Source organism: Mycteria americana, chromosome 3 (genome assembly GCF_035582795.1).
Source record: "Mycteria americana isolate JAX WOST 10 ecotype Jacksonville Zoo and Gardens chromosome 3, USCA_MyAme_1.0, whole genome shotgun sequence".
Lineage (NCBI taxonomy): Eukaryota > Metazoa > Chordata > Aves > Ciconiiformes > Ciconiidae > Mycteria > Mycteria americana.
Genome location: NC_134367.1, coordinates 62,216,685 through 62,242,665, shown reverse-complemented (window position 1 = coordinate 62,242,665; position 25,981 = coordinate 62,216,685). Strand labels below are relative to the sequence as shown.

The window sequence follows — 25,981 nt, the reverse complement described above, 5'->3', positions numbered from 1 at the left end:
GAAAATGAGTTGGGATAAGTTTCCATTTGTCAAAGCTACATAAGAGGATAAATACTTCACTGAGTATTGCTGGAGTGGTAAATAGTGGCAGTATCTGACAGGACATAAATGAGCAAGAGGTGTTCCCTGGAACCAGTACACATCAGCAAGACAGAGCATATTTGCACGCAGAGCAGATCAGGGAAGGGTACTTGGTCATCTTTAGTGAGTCTGCAGGCTTAAAGTGCAGCTTGATTTTAGCAGAATCACATAATACTTTTGTCCATCCGCATCACAAAATCATGATGGATGTTTCAATCCATGCAAGTCAGACATGAACAGCTACTATTAGGCATTACGGTGTGCTTATTCTGTGCCTCCATTAGCAAATGACCAGCAATATAACAATGAACCCAGAAAACAGTAAAGTAGAAAAGAGAGTGCATAAAAATGAAATTGTCTGGCACATTCTTGAAATACCATAATTTATGAGCTCTGATTAAACCACTGCAGTAGGTTTAGCAGGTTTCTGGCTAGCCAGGCGATAATGTTTTTCCTATATGTGAGGATGGAAATAGTTAAAAACCAATTAACAGCAAGGAAACTGAAAAATAAGCTGTGCAACTGGGTTAAGAATAGTTAGGCAGCTGGCATGCTGGGAAAAATGCGTATCATCAGCGTACGCAGAAATGCTAAGGGTCAGCTGTCATCTTCGTATTCTGTGTAAATTCTTAACCAGCAAGGCCTGGTTCATGAATTGGATTTTAAGGTTCTGCCACAGTTAAGTGAATAAATATTATGCTAATATGCCATAAGAAAAAGATATTTGAATGTGAAGGACTGTACTTAATAAGTTTATAAGAATATAGTTTGTGGCAAGATTAGACTATGCCAATAAAATAGTACACCGGGCAGCCCAAACAATTACTATAATCAGATCCTTAGAGAATCATAATTCTGCCCTTAATTCAGTACTTAGTGAGAAACAGATAATTAATTCAAATCACTGTAGGACTTGCACAGTTAGCAGAAATGTGGACATCATAGGAATCTGTCTTACCTTTGAATTTGACACCTTGCAAAACATAGGATCCCAAAGCTACAGGAATAATATTACAACTTTGGGCACTATACGACTGTTCTAAAAAATGACCTTTCTGAAAATCAGAAGGAAATACATTGAAATACAGTACTCATACTTGCTAGAAGAAATCATGTAGCAGTACTTAGTCTCTTACACTTAGCTCAACTAATTAGCCCTTATAGAGGATGGTTCTGTACACATTTAAGTCCCTTCAGCTCTGTCATAAACTTCTGATTAGTTTCAGTCAGACAAAAGCAGGCTCACTGAATGGGAATGGATCAGCCAAGGAAATAATTGTAAAAATACTAAATTACATTCTCAGCAAGGCAAGATGTTTTCATATGAATATACTTTATCTAATGATCTCTATGTAAATAAAGATTGCGCACCAAGCAGAAGCAGAGCAGTACACAAAAAATGAGATGAGCAGTGATTCTTGAGAACAACAGACAAAGGAGACAGCGGCAGATAGAGCAGCTCCCAAGGACAACACCAGGCAACGCAAGCAAACTGAAGACAAAGACGTAGACTTATGAGTGTAAGACATTCACGAGGGGAGTGAACATTCGATGCTACCAAGGAGATTTCCACAGTAAATTGTATTGCAGAAATTTGAACTGAAGGACGGCGGTGGTAGTTCCTCATTTTAGGAAATGAAAATGTTTAAGCTACACAGGTGGAAAAGAGCAGTCCCAGGGCCAGCCAGTGGCTTTTTTGGAAGTGCTTTTTTGGAAGTTCAATGTTTGTTATGAATTAGTTATCTGTTTTTATAACCTGCCTCTGAAAGTGGTGACATGAAATGCAACGAGATTGTTAACTGAAGCAGTAACTAATAAGGCTTTTTTTGAGTGGTCATGAGATCCCTGCTTTTATATGTGAAATTTTTATATCTTTAAAAAGTTGGCCAGCAAATAAAAAACTTCTGCTAATAGTGTCAGTCACATCTTCCTTCATCCCTCTGATTCCAACATCTTTACACTCACCAAGAGGTCTCACTTAGGTTGGGCATGGCTTTGGTATGAGCAGGGTCTTCAGGATCTGCTTCTTAAAAATCCATGATCTGGGTCTGCGTGGTTCAAGATGTGGCCGATGGACTGAATCCTGCTTGAAGAATGTTTCTGGCTGGCCCGGCACATTTTTCTCAAAGGAGCCTGGGACCAAGAAGTTTGGACAAGACGCTGTACTGCTACTCCAACACCTCAGCGTATGGCTATGCATGGTTAGCTTGAGGAAGGAGCTGAGAGGAGAGAGAGGATGAGGAAGGAGAGGAAGGAGCATGACTCTTCCTCCTGCTTAGAGGTCCAGCAGAGGTTGAAGCTGCTGCTGTTGCTGTTACAAAAACACGCAGTCTGGACCTCTTGGTTCAGCATCCCTGGCTACCATGCTTGGACAAAGTGTTTCCCTGTGAAACTTCTTTTTCAGAAGTTTCATGTCCCTCTTAGAGCACCCCAGGGAACTATCATGATTCCTGAGTCCATCTGGGTGTTCTTGCCTCCACTCTTCTGGGGGCTTGGTACAAGCGTGGCCATCTCCGATGGACAAGTAAAGGATACAGGGTTCTGCCGAGTGCTGCAGGTGAGGTTATGCAGCACAAGTGTTATTTTATGGCTCCTTATGCTCTTGCACTAGTGTACAAATGGTCTGCATGGACCACTGCCTGGTCTTTGATTCTTACCAGCCCCCTCTCCCCCCTCATAGCCAAAGGTATGATACTTGTACATCATTTTTTTTCATTCATAAAATTATAGATTACAACAATTAACATATTGGGACACATAGACCTGAAGTGACGTTGTTGACTTCTGAAGTTCTTGAGTTCATTTTCTTTTAGAAGCTTAATGATTCTTTAATGTAAGATTTTTTTTATATTTAATGTAGCTACTCTCTGTCGCTTCTTCCACCCTAGTGTAGGAACATAGCACAGGAGGATGCCAAGTTGGAAAGAACTTCCTAGCTCACTGAGTGCTACCTTCCGGCTTACAAAAAAAGCTACCATCTCTAATCCATTTCATAAACATACTGAGCTTTTTTAAAGATTAGGTTGTTTGTCCTTCTTGATGGGTGTGCTGGAACCTTGCTCCTCTTGATAGTTAGAAATGGATTTCTAATTTTCAACCTACAGTTGCCAATGGGAAGTTTCAACACATTTCTTTTATATTGACACTGTACATTAACTTAAATGGATCTTCCTATCCAAGATATCTATGTTTATGAGTACTCACAAACAGCAGTTTCATCGTTGCTTCTTAGTTGCTCATGCTGCAGTAGATTCCATTCTTTCCCATGTGATTGTCCATACGCCTTTCTTGATTATGAGTGATCAGAAGTGACACGAAAATTCTAAGTAATGTCTGATCAATGCCTATGATGATGTTAAAACTCTGCTATCTAGCCTGATATAGCTAGATATACATAGGACTATGTATGCCTTTTTTATTGCTGTAGTACACTGTGTCTCATGGTTGCCTTATGACCAGTTAATATCTGTCATTTCAAACTGATGAGTCCTGTGGCTTATAGCTTAAAATCTAGTTATTGAGTCTATTAAATACGTGCACTTGTGTCTCATTTTTATTCTTCCAGTCTCTTTATTCATCCATTTTTTCTGTATAATATCCTGGACTTTCTCTAAATTGATATCCCTAATTTCATACTGTCAATAAATTTCACATTTTTCTTTCTGTGCCGAAGTTATGAATGAAAATATTAAATAATAAGATCATTAGTAAGAAGGAACCTGGAGAAATTTTAATAGGAAGGCTCCCTTTCTCCCAATTAATCAATCAGTTTTTCGGCGCCATGTATTGCTATCTCTCTTCAGCAAAGTCTTTTCCCAGTTTACAAACTTGCACCGTTCCCAATCTCCTGTTTGTGTAACTCTCTATGTAGTTATGCTCCTTATGTGGTACAGTATCAAATGCAATACTGCAGTCCATATAGGTTAGATCTGCTGCAGCCCCCCATCTTTAATACGACAAGTTATTTTATTACCAAAATCTGTATTTACCTTGTTAAAGTCATGTTGTATTTTATCGCAGGTTTCCGTTTACCTCTGTGTCTCAACATACCTTTTCCTTTGAAGTTCTTAAACAGACTTGCACACTGTTGAGCTCAGAGTTAACAGGTGTAAAGTTGCCAGTTTTTCTGTTTTTCTCTTTCTGAATTGTATTTGTTATGTTGACATTCTCTGGTAATGTGGCATCACTTGAGCTGATAGATTTTTTTAAATTACTTACTATGGAATTCATAGATGAATTGTTTCAATATTTGGGGCAGGAGATTATATATTCTGCCTGGCTTAATTTTGCCAAACCTTAAAAACTTTGCTTCTATCTTGAATGCGATTTAGTGTTACACACTTATACACACATTTGCAGTAGTTGTCTGGCTTTTGCTGTCATTCCCCTTACAGAAGATTTGAGTCAGGAAGTTTTGGGGTGTCCATGCTAACATTATCTTTGATCTCAACTCCATTCTTACTGTGTAGCAACTTCACTGCAATTTCATTTCTCTTTTTCTCTATACTTTCGAAGAATAGTATACATTTATTTTTATTTATATTGCTAGGTCTCAGGACCTGTCAACTGTCAGGACTCAGCTTGACTTTTGGCAATTCTCATTTTATCCCTACACTTTTTGACCTCTAAGACAGCGCTTTCTTGTCGTCCCCCATCCCATCTTTTCTTGTAGGCTTTTTGCTCATACCTAATACAGTGTTCAGATAAATCCATTCATTTTTTCAACCAAAGATGCTGCACACTTGTCAGTTATCTTTATGGACCTGCCAACTCTTTTTTCTTCAGAGGACACTGAACATCTGAGAAGCCCATGGCTGTAGAACAGAGAACTCAAGTCTTAGACTTAGGGATCATCTGTTTGTATGCCTGAACTCTTATTTTTGTTTAAAAGTGACATAGGATGAAAAAAAGGCATGCATTCTGCAAAATGCGGTTAGTAAAGACATACTATTAAAGTAGTCAGGTCAGCTCATTTTGACTGAAAAGGGTTACTGAATGATTGTGTATCAGCTGTGCAAAGATGTCAGCCTCTTCCATTAGCACATTTGGCTCCAAAAGAGGATGTTTGTTCATCGCTGTTTTGAAACAGCTTAAACCACTTTCTGACCAATCTATGATAAATGACAAAAAAATTCTCAACGTGAATTAAGAATGCACATCCAGCAGTTTTCACTCAACTAAACTTGATTAGCTCTTTGACTAGTGAAGGCCATCACCAATGTTTTGTTAGCATTTCATTTCTCACCGTTCTGCTCCATGCGGTACCTCCCGGAAACTACACAAAGGCAGGAGGATTGTCAGAGCCCAGGAAACATGACGTGGGATACTCACCATTTCAGCTTTTCTCCAGGCTTGCCAGGTGCAATAGAAAGGAAGAGAGACACTATTACCGTTTGGAGGTGGAGATCCTTGCCACCAAGGAGAAGGCCAGCCGGCAGGCATTTCTCAGACTGTGTCCTCTCTTTCTGATACTACCTGTCAAGCCAGACGTAGCCCGGGCTGGATGGTCTATGTGGTGGCTTTTCCAATATTGGAAAGGAGATGGCTGCAATAGCTGTGTAGTCATTGCCCTCGTTCTGTTAGGGAATACAACAATAACAACTCTGCGGCACACACATACACCTTCATTCCCTCACTCTTCCTGCTCAGATGCTTATTTCCTCCAATCCTTCCTGACGTATCTTCTCAGCAAAACCGACTGCAATAAGTAATTGAAAAGCCTAATATTCCCATTTATTATTTTGCTGCAACAGTGGTCAATTGGATACTTGATTCTTATCGTGTAATAAGTACAAATTTTTATCAGCTTCGTTACTCCATTGTATTTTCAAAGCCACCTTCATAATCTCTGGCCAAAAAAAAAAGCCACTGTGGCTATCACAGTCCGTCAGCTTGGAGGGGAGGGTTGCATCACTTTAATAATTTTTCTCTCTGCAGCACAAAGATCAAAATGAGAAACAGTCCTGCATAAAGTAAGCTTTGAGAGATCAGAGATTTAAAGCAGGAGCTTGAAGTACAGTGAAAATTATTGGAAAATCCACTCAAGAAAGTAATACAGGCAAGCACATGTTACTTACTAGAAGCCAGCAACGCAGAACAGCTCTTAGCCGCTGTGTCCCACTGAGCTGTGGGAATTTGAGTAGTTATCAGATGGAGTAATTAGTGACTGAGTCATTTTGTGGAATTACTGGTACATAAGTCAAGCAATGTTATGGCAAGATGTTGATGACTTTGTAAAGAAATGGTGTATAGTTGCAGTTGTAAAAAATATTCTTCCCAGTGAGCGTAGTAACAAATAGTGAGAGCAAAGAAATGCACACTAATCAAGAATGTCCACCTAGGCCTAAACAGAGAATACAAGAAAAAACAAGTAGCAAGAATGACATTTGGAGGCAAGCTCAACACAAAGATGTCCAGCAAAAATGAAGTAGTCATAGGTGTTCTATAAATTTAGCAGTTTTAAGAACAGAAGCCCTCATACTTCATGTCCTCCTCAAAATAAGCTTGAAGTCGAGGCAAATATTATTTATGGAGTTAAATATTTTGTTTCTTCCTTGTGGCCAGTCTAGCCAGGAGAAAGATGATTTTTCTTCTTTTGTGTGATTCTCTATTGTTTAATACTGTTTCAAAGTTGGGATATCTGTAGGTGGTGGAGTGGCAGATCTCCTCATGCTCTGGGCAGGGGCAAGCACTGACATCATGGACTTTACCATAATTCCTGAGGCAAAACCAAAGGGCTTAGAGGTTTACACAAAGTAATGAGAGCCAGACCTACTTACCCTTGCTTACACGTCTATTTTCCTTCCTTCCCTCTTTGCAGAGTTGACATTTCCTCTGTAAGAAATGAGAGGGCAGCCCCCCCCACCTTTTCACAAGTGCAAACCAACCCCTATAGTCCGTTCTGTAATGCTATCTAATTCTTTAATTTTTCTCCAAAACCCAGATTTCTGGAGATGGCTTATGCATGACTGAATCTGAGTGTCAGAAGCTGCAAGTAAACATGAAAGAGGCGAGGGACATATCCTCAGTATTGTCTGTATGCAGTTTGCATTGCAGCTGTACAGAGCAACTCGGTGAAGGAGATGGATATGGAAATGCTGAATCCACGAACTGTGGTAATAGCCTGGTGGATGGTACTGCATCAGATACTTAACTTGTAAAGGCAGGAGTCCAAAAAACTCAGACATTTTAATAAAAGAGTCATTTTATCATGTAAGCAAGGAAAATTTAAATAAAGATATCGTTCCTTTTTCTCTGAACTTGAAAGGTCAGATACATTTTACTTTGATGCTAAGAAGTGGTAGTCATATTCAAATTTGGACAAATACTAATTGCTAAAAATAGAGCGTAGCTGAATGAACATGGCAAAAGAAGCATTTGTGGAAAAATGTCAACTTCTGTGAAAGAACTCAAATTACTAGAACAATTTTTTTTGGCACAGGAATTATGAATGTCACAAATCAACATTCAGCTCTGTGTGTGTGAGGGTCAAATATGAAGTTAACACCCCCCACCCCCGCCCCGGTCTGTACTCACTGTTGTCAAGCAGAAAACAATAATTTCATTAAATGGTACAACTGACAGAGGAACTGCAGAATCAGAGCTCTGATTCCTGCCAAATATTTTGCCAGATAAAATTAGGACGAGGAGTGGTTTTATAGTCCTTGGTTATCAGAAAAGCACCATTTACTAATGCGTTTATAGGAAGTTATTGATATTGTTTGAAATAAAGCTATGTACAATTTATTATGATGGATCTAACGTGAAAAAAACCTCAAGTGTCCATGGAAAGTTGTGCTAAGTGGGTTCATTAGATCCAGTTAAAATTTGTAATAAGAGACAGTCTTAGCATGCAGGAAAGTGAAGTAGTGGTTCAGTTCATGCTTTGCAAAAGTGTCACATTGAACTAGTTAAATGGCTGGGACGATCACTCACCGGGAAGGGAATTGCTTCCGTTGAGAATCGGGATCCTTGCTGGGAGATTACGCTTATTCAAATGAAGCCAAGGAAAGGTGACACTCAGCCATCATAAGAGTGTAGTACTTCAATACTTCAATAATACTTCTATAATACTTTTGTTTGGACACAAAAGTGAACAAAGATTGTAAGTGCAGATAGTATTCAGTGGAAAGAAGGCTAGACCACTTCTAAATAAGAGTTGTAATCCAAATTAACACTGTTATAGTAGTATGGTGCCTCTTATGTTCTCTTTGCCTTGGACCTGGTGGATCAATTTTTATTCTCAATGCTGTTATGTGATACACATTTAACAGCAGTTAAGGAATAATAGAAGTCCAGCAGTCTTTAGTGTTTCTGATTGCTGTGAATAAGAAATTAACTGTCTAAAGAGAAAGTAATGGGCGTTATTTTGTACCTCATGAGCCTTACCCTTTCCTCTGTGAGGAGAGGACTCTGTTCGAGCCTCTCACTCATAGAAGGGCCATTGACTCCTCTGGGCGGAGGCATCCATTGCAGTTCGGGTTGCTCAGATGTGCAGATGAATGTGCATGCGCAGAAAGACAATTACAGTTGTGATAATATCTGACAACTAGGAGAGAAATGTCCTTTAGAACCAGTTTCGGTCCATCTCAGATGATTAAATCGAGTCTTTGCCACGGGGGTGAGCTGTGGGACCTTCGCCCCTGCACGTCACTGGCCTGGGATCACTATAGCGAAGGGTGGGTGCAAGAGGAGAACTGGTCTCCTATGTATTTTTCCTGTAGGAAATTTTAATTCTGTTAAAACAATTTTGGTCCTCTCTGCTCTTCAAAGTAGCGAAGCATATGGTCCCACATTTGGTGGCCAGCACTAGCAACAGATTAACACCTCAGATAAATGCTACATTTTGCTATTATGACAGTAAATGCATTTAGACCTGGGCATAATGAGAGAAAAGATTCCATAGCCAGAGAAAAGCACATGTTCTCTATGAATTACAGACCCAGTATTGATTTGTAATTATATGTATGAGATAGAATGGTTTATATCTCCAGTAATCTTTACAGACTACCATCTGCCTCTAGACAAACTTAAGAAGGAAACTTAATTTGGATAAAAACCTGATGTGGATAGTTAATTCAGTTAAGGGATCAATTTCTAATAAAATTTAAGGATTGGGCTGTGTGATAATCCTTTGAACTACCTGCAGCCGCAAATTTGTCCTTAGCTTTTGTTCCCCACAGTGCCCCAGTGGCACTCAGCTTTCTGGTAAGTGATAGACCTGGTATGGTCAATAAAAACTGACTGAAACAAAACTGAAAGAATTTTAAAATTACTGCTATCATAATAGTAATAATAGCAGTAAAACTCATCAAAATATAGATTATTATAATAAAAGTACATTAAAATATATCTTTGTTAAAAGTAATAGTGATATGAGGTAAGTAGATGTTTTTAAGACTAATTTAAAAATAAGAATTATGAATGCATTCACGTGCACATCCACTTGCTACAAATGAGATCAACAAAGACCTTCAGTGTTACGGGGTAAGACAGACATGAAATGAGGGCAGAACAGAAGTGTTTGAGTAAATGTCAGTTTGAAGTGTCTTCTCAGTCTTTCAGGACTGCATTTCTGCTCCTAAGCAAGAGCAGTTTGCATGCAGTGAACTCCCTGGTATACGTTGACTCCCCCTGCACTCTGTGTCCTTAGCAATTTCCTTTGAGCTCTCTCACTCAGCAGAATATAAGGTCCAGTTCAATTTGATAAAAGAGGAACTCATGATGACCTGTATATAATAGATTTAAGTGCAGTACGGGGTGTTATGTTTTCTTTCAAGATGTCTTTAGAGCTAATGCAGAGATACCATTTTAAGGTTTTGGGCTTCGTGTTGCTATCCATTTAATGGTTTACATCAGATCTATAAATCCTTCATGACATTTTTGCTAAAGGAAACATTACTTCATGTATTACACTGCTAACAATAGCATATAGTTTTCTTAGGTAAGTCAGAAGTTCAGCCTAGTGTCAGAGGTAGCTACGTTAGTCATTTGTGATGAAAGAAAAGCCTCTATTAATGCTTATGCACTAGGATTAAGATGACTTGAATGCTGTAATCCTTCCTGTTCGACTGTTGGCATCATGCTGCCATCTGACAACAGCTGTTTCCTCCTTAATCTAATGGAAAAAAATTGTGGTAGATTGTTGCTTGCACCATTACAAGCTCAATCATTCCAATTAATGTTTTAGTAAATATGCATATTTATCACAATAAAAACCTCTTAAATGTATACACATATTACATATAGTACAGTCTTGTTTATTTTTTGCATCTGCTTTAGTAAGTAGCCAAAGAACCAACTGATATTGTTCTGCACCAACACTTTGCTTTAGCTCTGTGGTTAGGAGTGTGCTATGTGGGACAGCGGGATCCAAAACTTATCATGAGGAAAAAACCCAGGCATTTGGGGCACATCAGAAAATGAGTAAGCATTGCATGTGATGACACTGTAATTGCCACTCTTGGCACAAGGCCAAGCATGAAGTTTGCAGAGTCTTTTGAAGCTACTGGAGCTGGAGGATCCTGCCTTGGAACTGGACATCAGGCCGTATCTCTGTATTTCCTGCCAGCTGCTACTTTCAGGACATGAAATTACATTTGTCTCAAGTATTCCCTGAGCTTCAAATTGTTGGGGTACTTAGGTGAAGCTTGGAGTTCTGAAACTCATCCATGAGAATCTGATTTGGACACTGTTGGATCATGATCCCATCATAGGTGCTGGTTTGACTGACAGCTACTGATATGTTCACATATATTGAATACATTTGGTATTGGAGATAAAACAAAGGCTTGCTAAATGACAAAGTATTCCTTGAAAGTGGAAGACTGAACATTTGTATTTTTTTTTTAAATCTCCTTTTGAGTTGGTGATGCACAGAAAAGTGACTGCTGTTGGTTGTGAAGTGGGAGAATTTAGCCAGAAGATCCTGTCCCTCTTTATGGGTGTTTTCTGAGTTTAGCTTGGGAACACAATGAAATGCAGCCATGGATAGAGGGGAGAAAACAAAGGGTCACAAAAAAAAAGGCAAATAATTCTGTACCTTTCAAGAGTAGAAACTCAGAACTGAAGGATCGCACGAAATACTTTATTATCATTTCAGGTGAAGTCCTTTGAACTGAAAATAGGGACGTCCGTATTTACAAGAATGATGAAGGCTATGGAAGGCACCTGGTTTGCACCCACTGTTAGCCAGCAGTGTGGGTGTGTGCTGTAGATCACGCTAAGGATGCCACTCTCTTAATACACAGGAAAGGGGGGAAGGATTACTGAGTGTCAGTTTGGGAACTATTGTGCTCTGATCCAGCCACTTATTATAAACAATCCTAATTACTGACAGCGGAAATACTCAAAGCCAGCTCTTAACTTCCAGCAGCAGAACTCCCAGCTTCTGCCGGGGCAAATGGGCTCATGGTCAAGGTCTCCCAAAATCCACCTACACCAGCCCAGTAACTGTTGAGGGAGGTGAAAACAAAACTGCTCTCTATTTTGCAAAACACAAAATATTCCTAATAGCAGGACAGACAGGACAAATGGTCCTACTCTGCTGTCTACTCTTCCTAGCAGATATGCACTATGAGAAACAGAATTCCTTACTTCATGTTTGAGGATGATGGTTTCACAGGCTGGAACACACCATGGACTGGCTGCACAGAGACTGAACTTCTCATTCGCTTCTAGAATCGTGCTCTGGAGTTTGTGCAACCACTAATTTGTAATTCAGAGGATCTTTGGACATACTCTTGTATTAGCTAAGATTCATGCTAAGATTGTTAGCTTAGCAAATCACTGGATTCTGCAGTGCTCTTTTGTATTAGCTGCTTCCAATAATGAGACTTTGCACGCAAATATGAATAGCTGGGGCAAACTAGAAATATTGCAAGTCCTAATAGAATTAAATATTGCAGGATTTTTATGACACTGCAGAATGTATGAATAGTGATCAATTGTTTAGGGATGAAATGGAAGGAAACAAAATACGGAATACTCTGCTTATATTAAAGGCCTGTTGTGTAAACTGTATTTAATACCATCTTTAAACAGATGAGTTCTTGGTGAGTATTCTCAAGGGGGTTTCTTTTATTTGCACCACCTACCTTGGTTTAGTCTGAAGTAAATACAGTTTATTTAAAATGCATTCTTAGGTTTCAGCCCTACTGCCTCAAACATAACACCAAAACCAAATGATCAGCAGGACAGTGTGTGGGCATCAGTATGAGCTGGATTATGAGCTCTGGGGATGCACGTGAATGTAATTTTTTGAAGGACATAGGAGCTGATAATATATACTGGCATTTTATAGTGGGAACAGATCTTTTTTTAGAAAGTCTTCAATCCAGAGGTATTCTTAATATTTGTACTTTTTGCTATAGCAAAATGTATTTGACAGTTGTAGCTCTTTAACTGAACATATCACTCAGAAATTTGGAGTGATGCAGAGGATGCCTTTCTGTTTGTCCATTGACATTTTTGATATTTACATTTCCAATCAGGGCATAAACACAACAGTTTCACCTGACTAAAATGCGCCATTAAAATTTAAATACATGTTTATTTTGCCAATACATGATTCACTGAATTAAGATAACACAGAACACCCACTATGAGCTAAAAACTTGGCTTGCAATTTAGAAAGGGGCCTGTGTTCTGCAGATAAGTACACTGTCAGTGTTACTCTGTGTTTAAAATGTTTCAGCTACAGGGGTTACAATTGAAGAATTGCTTCATTTCTGCAAAGCAGGAGCAGGCCAACCTGTGTATCACAAGATTCAGATTTAGCACTGAGTTCCTGAGAGTTATTTGTGACCACGGCACGTTAAATGTGATCCAGATTTCCTCGAATGGTGATGCTTTTAAATCTAATCAGAAAATTGTATCCTCAGAAAGTTCAAGAAATTCAATCATAAAGTTAACAGGATGTGTTACTTTTAAAAAAATTTATTTTTTAAAATAATGCAATATAATAGAAGTTTTTTGCTACTGTCCTATATACTGAATCATAATTTGTATTTTTTGTCATTCATATGCATTTACACTACTTTCATTGTTGCAAGGAACCAGAATTATTTTAAATTATGGCCTATTTGAACATGAAAGTAGCTCTACTGGATTGGACCAAAAATCCACCTATCTGGTATCCTACCCATGTTTAAAAGACACCCATACAAGAGTTTTAAAGCAGGGCCACCATTCCCAATGCTTTCGCCAGCTTGCAGCCATACGCTGCCAGGCAATTCCTGAGCCAGATGTTCTTTCTATGTATTTAGTAATAGTCCATGGATTTCTTTTCTGCAAACATGTCCGGTCTTGCCGAGAACCTGTGTAAGCTTTTAGGTTCCCCAGCATCCTGTGGCAAGCAATTCCGCTGCATAATGACACATTACGTGAAATGCCACCACTTTCTGTTTGTTTTGAATCAGTTTTTTCATTGTAGTTATAGTTAATTCCCCTTAGTTCTGGTACTGGAAGAGACAGTGAACAATCTATTGATATAACTCCTTTTTTCTTTTCCCTTTGAGGTTTGTATCTTACTAATTTAGGTCCCAGTCTTCACCTGCAGACCACCTTCTCTGCCCTCTTCGGGTTTTTTTGTGTTTTTTTTTTTTAATTGATCCTATAATTATAGTAGCTGGCAGTGAAATCACTAGGATTACTTGTATGAGCAAGGTATACCCAACTAAGCCCTGAATTAGAAATGGTATTTGATATAGTTTAAATCTGAATATTATTTAAACATAAACACAGCTTCCATTGTATTTTGTTTGGATGTTGGGGGCAATCAGCCTCTTAACAGAAAACCTGATCTGACTGTACAATTTAGGCCAATACTTACTTTATTATTAATGCATATTGTTTACTTCAGTAAGAGTATGTTATGCCAGAAGAGTTTGTCATGTACTTTTACAGCTTAAAAGACTTTCTGACATACAGCAAGTATAATCCAGAAGGTGCCATTGGTAGATTTGTAAGTATATTCCCAGTATTCTTCTGTATTTTGCTATATGCCTATAATTTAAGAATGGTACGTAATCATCTATTCCAACACTTCTGTACTTTCTGTCCCTAAATGTGAATAATACAAAATAGAATACACATACTGGGTCCTTATGCTTTGAAATTTGGGTCCTTGCAAAGCAACTGTGATGAAGCTTTATTTTAAAATATTAGCCTTGCTTTTCATTAAAGTACTTATCTGCAGTCAAAAGAATGAGAAATTAGGTTGACTAAAATAGTTACAATATTCTGAACTGAATAGTTAAAAGTAGGGAATTCTGCTGACTAAAGCAGGGTACTTGAAGCCCTTGGAGGCTGGCATTCATGGTGGTGGGATATGGCAACGTCCTAAAGTCATTACCATTTCACAGCTCGTTGGCAGCTAAAAAATTATGTACTTCCTTCATGGGGAAGAACAACATTCCAGTTTTGCCCATGTAACAAGTACTTCAGGTAGCACTTAAGACATTTAAAACTATTATGGTTATATGTTGTAATATATATTTCTGCATAACATTACAGCACACATTATACATTGTGCTGATCCCTTGTGAAAGTATCTTCCTGTGATTACTGTAATGAAATGCACTTTGCATAGATAATGTTGTAGAGCCTGATCCTTCCACAAATAGATAACTCTTAAACTGGGGCTAGGAAAAAGAAAAATCTGCAGCTTGAAATCTGCTCCTATGAGCATCTGCTCTTATTGTAACAATAATCTTTTGTAGCAATTTTGTCTTAATTTTTAGTGATGCCCCAAAGCAACTGAAGGGAAGAAACTAACAGGCTAAGAAAAGAAAAAAGAATGCTTTTGGCAGGCATGCAGCTTTTTCCCTTAAACTGTTCATTCATGGCCAGAAGCCCCAGAAACAGCATACAGACACACGGTCTCTGTGCTGCTACTTTGGTAAAACTAAAACTAATAGATATCTGAAGGTTCAATGGCTGAAGATTAATTTTCCTAATTTTTGTGAGTGATTTGTGGGCTTCTGCACTCTTGAAAACCAGCCTATGTCAGTGAGAAATGTGATTATTTTATAAACTAGCTATACTAGTAAAAGCCCTACTGCAGCTGCAGTAGAAAAGCACTTTATACTGCTACAGCCACCTAAACACCTGAACAGGTATTAAATGTTACAAGTATTCTTATATTGATAAAATTTATCTACACTAGGGTCTTTTTTCTCTACCCATTCTGGAAGAGTCCCAACTGGCAAAATGAAAGTGTAGATGGCCCTAGTGAGAAAGCCCCGTTTTCATAAGTCTTCTAATTCTTTTGGGAAGTGCTCCAAAATTGGGTACTGTTGACAAGTGCCCAGCCTGAACTGTACATGTCTTCCTGAACGTGAAGGGGAGAGGGAGCGGACACCTGGTAATCCCATCATTTCGGTGCAAGCACTGGGGGTAAGAATAGTACGTGAATCCTTGTGGAGTTTCGCATTGCTGTTCCCTTCTCCTGCCTATTTTTTTTTACCCAAAAGAAAGGGTGGTCTAAATTTTTTACTGTATTGCTATTTCATAAAAGACCTGTGTAGTACAAAGAATGATGCTGAAATAAATCAAACGGTGATCTAAGCAAAAAATGCAAACAGGAAGCAGAATAAGAAGATATTTGGTTGTCCTATAATTATCCCCAATTAAAAAAAAAAACCAACAAAAAAAACCCACAAGGAGAAAGCAATTTTAAATATTACAAATGTTTTATTAATCTAAAACCCAGAGAGCAAACAATTCACTCATGGATTTATTTATTTATTCCTCAGAAGAGAATTTACAAGCCCAAACAGGCTGGTGGACCGTCCAGCTCCAGCTGCACCAGGCCAGCAGCAAAGCAGGGCGGCTGAAGTCCTTGCAGGAGCCACCCTGGTGCCCGTCTCTCCTGCATCCCCTCAGGGACGAGCATAAAGGAGCCCGAGTATTGCAACTGATGTTGAGCTCACAGGATGGCAACTCGGGGCTGAAATCTTCGTCCCAGGAAAATCAGCAGAGCCTTAGTCTCTGACTCCGGTGGGGTCAACATTTTGCTTCACGTGCTCTGTCTGTAGAAAAGCTGCTGTATTCTACTGTCCTGTCATTTATAACCCCATTTTCCAAAGCTTTTCAGCCTTTGATGAAGTAAGGCTACCTTCTTCACAAGCACTGATGATCAGCTATGAAAATCTGATAATTTCTTCTCCTACAATGTGGGCATTTACCATATAATTTGTCAGTTTGCCTTTTATCTATTTATCATTATTTATCATCTCTGTCTCCATAAGAATAGAACCTAACACAATCTATGGTAATGTCAATTAGGCAATTTAAAAATTTGGAGACAAGTGCTGGTCATTATATATCTGCATATACAGGCAATGAGGGAGAAAAACCCATTTGGATAATATTTGAGGCTTGCTTGTTTGTTTGTGGCCTGTGTGCTGGTTTTGCCATGCTTCTGATTTGTCCTTCACCTTGTAGCTTGTCCTCTTAAATCCAGATTATATGTGATAGCACAGAGAGAAGCAAAACACAAACAACAGAATTTTCATATGACTACTACTTGATTACCCCTAACCAGCTAAGCTAACAGAAATGTAATTTTATGATATTTGTTAATGTCACTATTATAATTCTGGGAAAATTGTAGACTCTCCCGAAATGGAGGTACTCGTATGTAGTTGAAGCTTTTGTACATCAGCCAGCAGGTGATGAAAGCTCCTACAGATGATTATCCCCACATGTACTTCTGTAACATGTTCCAAAACAAACTTAAATAGGTGCTAAACTCCCTCAAAAGCAGCAAAGCTCATGGTATCAGAAGTATCTTTGTAATATTTTCTACCAAGTTTCATTGTCATGCACGCTCACATACAAGATGAGTCTCTTTTCAATGAGAATTTCTGAAATACTCACCTTAAATTACTGAAAGTGCTTACTTCTTATATTTCAGTTTTAAAGGTGGTAGAAAATGAGTTTGGAAGAAGAGGTAAAACCAAAAGTTTATGCAGCCTACTTACTATACAGGGATTGTTAAAATGCATAATTACTGATAAGAGATGATACTCTGGCTGGAAATGATGTGCCCCTTCAAAAATGTTACCTTTTATTAACGCAAAATGAGGTCCTCAGCTCCTTGCCACTGTCTCTCATACACACGAGTTCACAGTATGTAAAGTAATACAGCCCTTTCTTTTATGGCCAAGGAAGGATAGAAGAGAGAAGCTGATGATTCCTTCATATTTTAGATAATTTGTCCCATGATAAGAGACAGATGGACTCAAGTAAATTCTGAGATGGAAATATTAGTGACCAGATTATAGTGCCTTCTGGCAATTTGATTTTGTATTTAGTAAAAATACATGAAAATGTATAAGGGGTGGTGTTCCCTGATCCTGGGAATTGCTTTCTGTCCCTGAGGAAAATGCATGCTTCCACTGATGCAAGTTAGTAGCACCATTTCCATTGATTTTCAAGTGCCAAGATGCAACCCTCCCCTGATTTGAGAGCACTAGCCAAGGGCTGCAGATGGCTCCTCGTCAAAGACCAAACCCCAACGCAGCCGCACGTCGTGACTGCTCACTCGGAGCCCCGCTTCCCTGTGGCAGCCATATGGCTCGGAGCCATTCCCTGGGTGCTCTTCCCTCTTGCTGGGTACGCGTGTGCATCCTCCTCCGCAAACCACCCCACTTCCCCGGCCTGTTTTGTGCCGTGCACTCCCGTTCTGATTTTGTTTATGACCATATTCATTTCTACCAGTGAAGCTACGATTGCATTTCATAGATTGAAATTTCAGGAGACTTGATCATAGATGCGCTCATAATATATATATGTTATCTGTATGTTTACATTTATGTACATTTACTTTGCTTTTCCCCATATGCATGCTTATTTAAAAGATACTTCGGCTTCTCTCTTTTTTTTTTTTTTTTCTGGACATATGGTGAACAGTATTGTACATAGCGTGAGTTATTAAATAGTAAGATACTATATTAAATCAAAGTAAATCTAACCGCTATAACATAAATACCATTTTTTTGTGAATATCTTCCAAGTGAACTGCAAACGTTATGTTTTTCCTGCAGAAACTACACAGATGATATCCTGATGTAGGCAAACTTTCAAGTTTAGCCTTCTGTAACACCAGTGATTGCTTCCAAAATACACAGCAGTGGTAGTATATTCTTGCCTTGTATTTCTGCAGCTCTGTCTGAACTTTGCTCTACAAACCTGTCTATCACAATTTCTCTGCAGTCAGAGATGAGCAAATTAGCTGCAACAAGTGATTTATTAAATTTAGTCATTTGTGACTGTCACAAATGTACCCTTAGAGGACTGAGGCCTTAGAGGCCACAGATTTGATGCTTTCTTTAAAATTATTTGTGACTAGTGTGTGTGCCTATGCATCAGCCTAGAAATACTCATGAACTTTATAGTTATTGTTAGGTACGTGGTACTATAGTACAGCTATAATAGTGCTTTGAGTTTTTATTATTCTTGCTATATGACTGGTATTTTTTCAGCTTTCTCACTGGCTGCTTTCAATCACTAAGAAACAAATAAAACCTCAAATATTTATTTCTTGTACCAATTTTTGCACAAGTATTCATGTTAATTTTCCTTGTAGTTGTTATTCATGAGAGTTACATGAAAGTTACTTTTGTGTAGCTGTGAAGAGCAAATAAAAAGCATCAGAAGTACTATCAGAAACAAATAATCAGTTTTTTTTCCTACAGTTTACGTTTGTGAATTCCTTTGTTCAAAATTTGGCCAATCCTTGTTACAATAATGCTATTGGAAAATAGCTTCCAGTCCTAAATATCATACACTTACTTTAATTCAAAATTACAAGTGCTAAGCTTTGCTGTCAAAGCTAATTTATGCGAAAGATGTAGAAAAAATTTTGGTTGTGTTAATTGATGATTTTTTACAGAATGCAAGCATAACAGAAACAAGCCTGGTAAGCTGATGAAAAAGGCAAGACAAGCAAGAAAGCGGGGACTTCTATTCCTCCTTTCTGGTTTGTCTCTGATACTTACAGACAAGGTTTTAAGAGATACTGTCCCATTAATACGATATTTCTCAAACTGGAATCAAGGATTTCACATGTGGTTAAAGTATGGTGCCCTTCTTTTGGATTTTAATTAAATTTCTGGAAAATGCAGTTCTGAGTTGATATGAACCATTTTCGTAATTCATGTTGAACTCAGAAGATTGTTTCAATTCAAAATAGCAAAAATAATACTGACAGCTTGAAATATTCCATATTAAGGGTGGCTAAATTTGATTGCATTGTGTAAAATGTGAGAGAAGGAAACCTTTTTCTAAGATTTGTAAGGGATGAAGGAGAATGATGCAAAATGAATATTTTTGTCAATAAGAAAGAACTAAGAATATTTTGCTTTGTGTTAACTTGAAGTTTTACTGGGTAATCTTCAGTTTCAAAGCCCTTACAGAGAAGTGGTTTTCTTTCTCGCAGCCCATGACTCATGCAATTGTTCCTTCCTTTGTTCTGAAGCATTTCTTCTCAGCTCATAGTGACATTTCTGGATAGCTCTGGCTTGCTCAGTTTAGGATTGTGTCACAATTTTCATGAGGTTTTCTGACTGACTAAACTCAGAAGAAATGCTTCTCCTTCGTGGCTGCTGTATGTTTTACTTCACCAGATGTTGCTGTACCACAAATTCAGCTGTGATCAAATCTGCAGGCAACAGCAAAATTAGAAGGGTAACGAAGAGAAGAGCTCCCAGGCAATGTGCAGACTGACTTAGTGAACACGTGTGAGGGAGAGCATGGTTTCAACTTCCTAGCCAGATGTAGACTGAAAAAACTATCCCAGCCCCTGCTCAAACCTGATCTAAAGCGGGGGGGGGGGGGAGTAGCTGACACAGACCATGAACCTGAGTGATGGATACAGCCTGCCTTTTAAAGCATCAAATCATACATTTATTTTCAAGTATGTTCTCCACACTTGCTAGCACCATCTCCAGCTCACTTGATGAATCTTCAGCTGGTCAGTTCATCCATTCAGTTACATCCCAAATGCTGGATATAGGGGTCTACTTCCTGACTTCAAGGAGAAGAGAGGTGGAGTTGTGAGTTACAGGAATCTTCTCTGCTCCTGCCTCTCCAGTGGGTTTGGTGTTGGTTGCAATGTCCAAGAGAAGAGACAAACCCAGGATTTCTGGCATTCATATGACAGCACTCTCACAGCAATGACGTGAATGTACCACTCTGTACATATCCCTCATAAGAAATTTCAGAATGAGCTTCCTATGTGTGCTTCGATGTGCAAACTGGTCAGCAAATCTGCTCTAACAGTATCCTACTCGCATATGCTCAAGGCAGTCATAGAAGGACTGTAAGCACTGACGTGAGAAGCAGCCATGAGAAAAGCTAATGTTTTCCACAATACCATGTTTGTGATACAGTCAGGAGAATATTTGTGGTGATGTACAAGGTCCCAGTTGCCCTACAGAGTTCAGGACCCTCATGTTCAAGAAAGATCAATTCAAATTGGAACAGATGCAGAAAGAGTCAACAAGGATGGTCAGGAGGATGGAAGATCTCTCCCTGAAAGAAAGCCAAAAGCACGTAGCATGTTTAACCCAGAGAAGTTCCTCTTGAAGGGTTATACAGCTGCCTTGTATAAATGTAAAACAGGATTAAACAGGAACATGAGATACCATGCTCCAGAGTTTTTCTTTTATCTTTATTTCATTTTCATATGCTAGTGGAGTGTATCTACCTATGTAGTGAATGCATTCGGTGTGCACCATGTCTAGGTGACACCTTGGGAAAATTAAGAAGGACCGAGGCCATTATATTCTGAAAATACACTGCCTTTTAATAATTAGTGCCATAGGGGAAGTAATGGTTTATAAAACCAAAATTGTATCAAAACTAGCTCAAGAGAAAGGGGGCATTCAGTGTCACCAGTGAAAATCCCTTAGTCCCCAACGCTCTTGCTGACTTTCCAAAAGTGGCATGAAACATCAGTTGTGGTATTAAGTTTTCCCCAAAAGTCCTATACATCATGTGGAGATACCACGAAGTGTACTAGATTTATCATCTGTTCTCTGTGCTTGTGGATACAGAAATCCATGCCATTTCATCCCTATTAAATCACACACCAGAAGAAAGTAAACATAGTGATGTAATGGGAAGTAATGCGCTGCATTTTTTGGTACCTTTCAATGTAATTGAAGATATGGTGAATAATCCTCATAAATAGCTAGATATTATTAGCCCTGTTATATGGATAGGGAAAGGGAAGCAAGAATTGATATGAGGGTTTGTGCAAGGTCACACTACAAATAAACGTGGATAAATTACCACTACTGAAACTGATATACCTCTGGGTAAAATTCAGCAGCTGTCTGACCATGAGCAAAAACATAAAGCAGATGAGATGAGAACCTCAACCACGCAGCCCCCTCTGTGATTTATGTAAGGTAAGCAGATGGGCTGCGATGGGCAAGATCTGAATTTCTCCAGGGGGTGCATTCAAGAAAAATCAAAGTGGATAAACTGGAATAAATTCATGTGCTCATTAGTCTTCGCATGGATAATCTCAAAAACAGCATCGGTAGTTACCGTTTCACCTTTTGCAGTCATTGAATTAAGAATTACCGAAGCAGCCACCAGAGTGCACCAGATACATTTGAGAGTAACTTGCAAGAAAAGAGAGGAACGTAAGAAGTGTCCCTCCCTTTTCTTATTTTCGTCTTTTCTTTTTGCTATTGGAAACAAATCAGCTGTTTAAATATGTATGTGGAGGGCAGTGAGGGAGAAGGTGAAAACTTCCAGAAAGCCGGGAGGGTGTCAGTCTCTTACCTGCGTCCATGTCCTTGCAGTTGCTTCTGTGCCAATTTTGTCTTGCTTGCTAAATTCCCCCACGTATCGAGCATCCTGATAGTATTGGACATTTTCTTCCATAAAAAATCCTATGAAAATTTGCATCTAGGATACACATTAGCTTGCAGGATCAGACCATAAGAAATGTTCATAATGTGCTGGCTAGCAAACAAGTTACCAGCTTTCTGTGTACAAGTCTGCTTTCTGTGTACACGTGTGACTTCATCCCCATCTTTGATATCCAGGGATATGAGGCTGATCTGAAACACCTCCTACATACCAGTACTGTACATTTCAGGGTACTGACTACTCCACATTGTGTATGCTATATGGTACACATTGTAACCGAACGTTGCATCTTCCATATTTTGAAGGGCAACATAAAAGCATTAAAGGTGGAGCTTATCTCACAGATGTGGACATCTGCATGTGACCTAGTCATGTAGTCAACCTTTCTAGTCAGTGGAAATAAACAGACAATTCTAGAGTGTGATTCATCTTTATGTCCTAAAGTGGAGGTCTAACACAGGGCAGAGGATTTTAACCTCTAAAAGGGTAAAACTTCTTTCACTGACTTTCAGTGGAGCATAAAATCACTTGCATGGATGTAGACATCAAGAGTTAAGTAACAGAAATCATACTCTGAGTATGTAACCTGTAATATTCTTTTTTATATTATTCCTAGCATTGGTTATTAACGGCTGCAGAACACTATTCACGTATGTGGTTCTTGATGTAGTGGAGTGCAACAATACATGAAGTGTGAAGCTTAATAACGGTTAGATTTCATCTTACAATATACAAACAACTTTCCATTTCATGAGTTTTCTGGCTGCTAGCTGGAACTGTGGAATCACAGTTTGGACGATGGAAGTGCTGCCATTTTATTTGAATGTGAATTAGGTGAGCAAGCTGATGAGACATTTTCTGCTCAGTTTAAAACCCATCTGAACAAATTTTACAGTCGATAATGCTAGGGAAAGGATGAAACTCTCCTGCATTAAAAATATACTTTAAAAGTCCTGAAGTACAGTTGTACTTTCACTGCAGCCCTGCATTGGTTGTCTAAACGCTCCGGCATTGGTTCTAGAGGGATCTGTGGACCTCAGCAGGAATAAATCCATCTACTGCCATTGAAGTCAGCCTGTGAATTCGAATTTGTATGCTCACCTTTTACTATTTCCTCCAGCCAGTGCTTCTCAGTGGATTGCATTTTTACCTGCTGATAATTAATGCATCATCAGCAACACGGTATGTGAAAAATCACCCATCACCTATATAAAATATAGAATCACATATTTATACAAATATGAAAATCAGTGTGATTTATTTTTTTATTTGGGAAACCTTTAAACAGGAAAAAAATCACTCTGCAGTGAAGAGTCAAAAGCATATGTTGAACACATGCACGTTCAAACCCTGTAAAGCAGCGATGAAGGATGGTACTGCTGAGAAGTTCCCTTTTTAGCAATTGCTTTGTAAAGCACGAGAACCCTGCGTGATCTGCTTGGCTCTGGTGACTGATTATATTAAGTGTAAAGGCACTGCATGACATCTTAATCTAAATATTTAAACTCTTTGAAGGAGTCTTGGATTCTGTAGCAAGATAGACTGATTTGTAATCTCCTTCCTCAATGATATCTCCTTTTATCACATAAAGCTATATGCCTCAAATGGTGCATTCTTATCTAGTTGATTACGAACAACCTTACTTTCCAAATAAGCATTCCTGTACCTTGTTAAGAACATGAATATGAACTGCAAACTCAGCAATTACTGACTATAAATTGGTTTAGGCAGAAGATACACCAGTGAGAGAGTGGTGATATTCATGTCAGTTTACAGCAATGATACATCTGTAGATCAAAACTGTCTAGCTGGCTCCACTGTAAATCGGGAATAATTTCATCAAAGAAAACTATGCTGGTGTTACGCTGTCGTAACAGTACAGAGTTTGATCCTATCAAGTTGTCAAACATAGTAAAGAAAAAAGTGTGCCTAGAGTTAAGCTCCTAAATCCACTTCCACGTTTGAAGTGCGTCATATTAAAGACAGATTTAAGAAGGGAATCTGGTGGTTTTATCACTAATTTAATCCCTATTCTCATTTATTAATAGAACTTATTTCTTTCTAGCTCCTTTTCCCACCCTCCTTGTGATCAAAGAATCACAGAATAGTTTGGGTTGGAAGGGACCCGTAAAGGTTATCTAGTGCAAGTGCTATACCTACAAAAGCCTTCTTACTCTCCAGTTGACTGGTACAAACTAATTCTGGGCTTTGCCATTCTTAGTCTCCCCCCCTGCCCATGAACGAGGCAGGTTCTTCCCCTTCTCCATTTGCAGCGAAGTTTTCTTTGAGCAGTCCCTGGTGACGCCGCATTGGCTACATCTTGTTTCTGCATTCTTCTTTTTACAGCGGCAGTGCAGCATGTTATGTTGGGCCTTAATTACGATGTGTTTTAAGATGCTTATCAAAGAAAAAGCAGTTTCTATTTTTGTTCTTATAACACCTAATATATATTTAGTTTGGGCAAAGGGCTTTGGAAAGCACTCATTAAACACAGAATGCTTTAAATGTTTTTACTTTTCTTTCTGTTGTTTTTTTAGCTATTCTTTAAAGGAAGTTTTATAACTAAGTGGGGCATTTGGCATGCAACCAATTAGCTGAAGTTTTAGAAATGGCCGGGTCCTGAGGATCCTGGTGTTTACATTTTTAGTTTTCTTGGTTTAGTTTAAAAGAGAAAGGTTGGGTCCTTAACAAAATAACTTTGCATTCTACATAGGCTGTTTGACAATCGATGTGCATTTAAAGAAAGAGCCAAAGGTACCAGTAGGTAGGTGTAGTGACATACATTAATAGGATGTTTTCTCATCTCATGATGTACTTCCACAGTGACCAGTGAAAACAGACGAGTCTTGTTTGTGTGTTTATGTGAGAAGTTAGGCCTCAATTTTTGCCTTTTGGACGTGGCCCGAGAGATGTAGTGAGAGTGCTGTACTTTTGCAGTGGGCGTACAGGGAAATCTTTTCACAGTCCTAAGTTTTGCAGTGGCTTCGTGTCCTTGTTTTTGTGTGTGTGTGTGAGTAGGTACATGCCGATAATTTGTCCCAGTCTCTTGCTCGTGGTGCATACTGCTAGTTAAGCTGTTGTAGCCGTGCTACTAAGCCATTGCTGAAGCAGAACTGTAGTTGTGCCTTCTCTTTTACCCATTCCCTTTGGAAACTGAGAACATGTGGAGAGGTGAGGCAGCACCAACCTCTTTTATATGCACCGTAAACCTGCCCTGATATAGCTGGTTAAAAAATCCACATAGTTCCAAATAGGCCTGTTCTTTATTCTAATTTATATGTAAAGCTTATCTGTTGGTACTACTATCTATTTTTTTAGTAAATTATTTATTTTTGAAAAATTCTAAATATGAAAATTTTTATTAAAAAATTAACAAATTTCATGCCAAAAATATTTTAGTCAAAACACCTTGGCCAGCTGCCTACAGATAAAACATCTTACAGAAGCCATTGAAGAGGCAGACTTTATTAAAAGCCACCCCTACCCTCAGTTCTTCACATGAACTTAAAACGAAGGCAGCAGTTGACCTTCAGTGGTGTAAGAAGTGAAAAGGCACCGCTGTAATGGTTGGTCTATTGAACATTGGCCAAGTTTTCCTGTGCTTGTAATGTTGGGACTCTTCGCAAATTTCAGGGTGACCTTACCCTTTTTAAAGAAATCGGGGATGTCCTGTTTGGCATTCTGTAGAAGGTCACCCTTTTAAGAAGAAATCTACTGGATGAAATTATCCGCTTAAGTCAATGACAAAATTCAGTTATGGCTGGATATCACCCCTGAACTCTGCAAAATCACCATCTGTAAGCACCAAGGACCTCTGAAGGACAAACTGATCTTGCTCAAACATGACGGGAAGTTCTTCCTGTTTGCTTCTCCACTGGGAGCAACTTCACAGTGACCGTAGGTCGAGATTTCTGTGCTGCGCCTGCTTGGCAGCTCTGTGCTGGAGAACAGCTGCACAGAAAAACGCATGGTCCATCCGCGACTGCATGGAGCTTTCCTAGTTAGGTGT

At 38.9% G+C, this 25,981-nt stretch overlaps 1 protein-coding gene across 1 annotated transcript in view; it reads left to right on the top strand.

Annotated features, from left to right (window-relative positions):
- The window catches only part of ARHGAP18 (Rho GTPase activating protein 18), a 98,423-nt gene that overhangs the window by 1,233 nt on the left and 71,209 nt on the right, over positions 1–25,981 (top strand). The gene's annotated exons all lie outside the window — the stretch shown is intronic.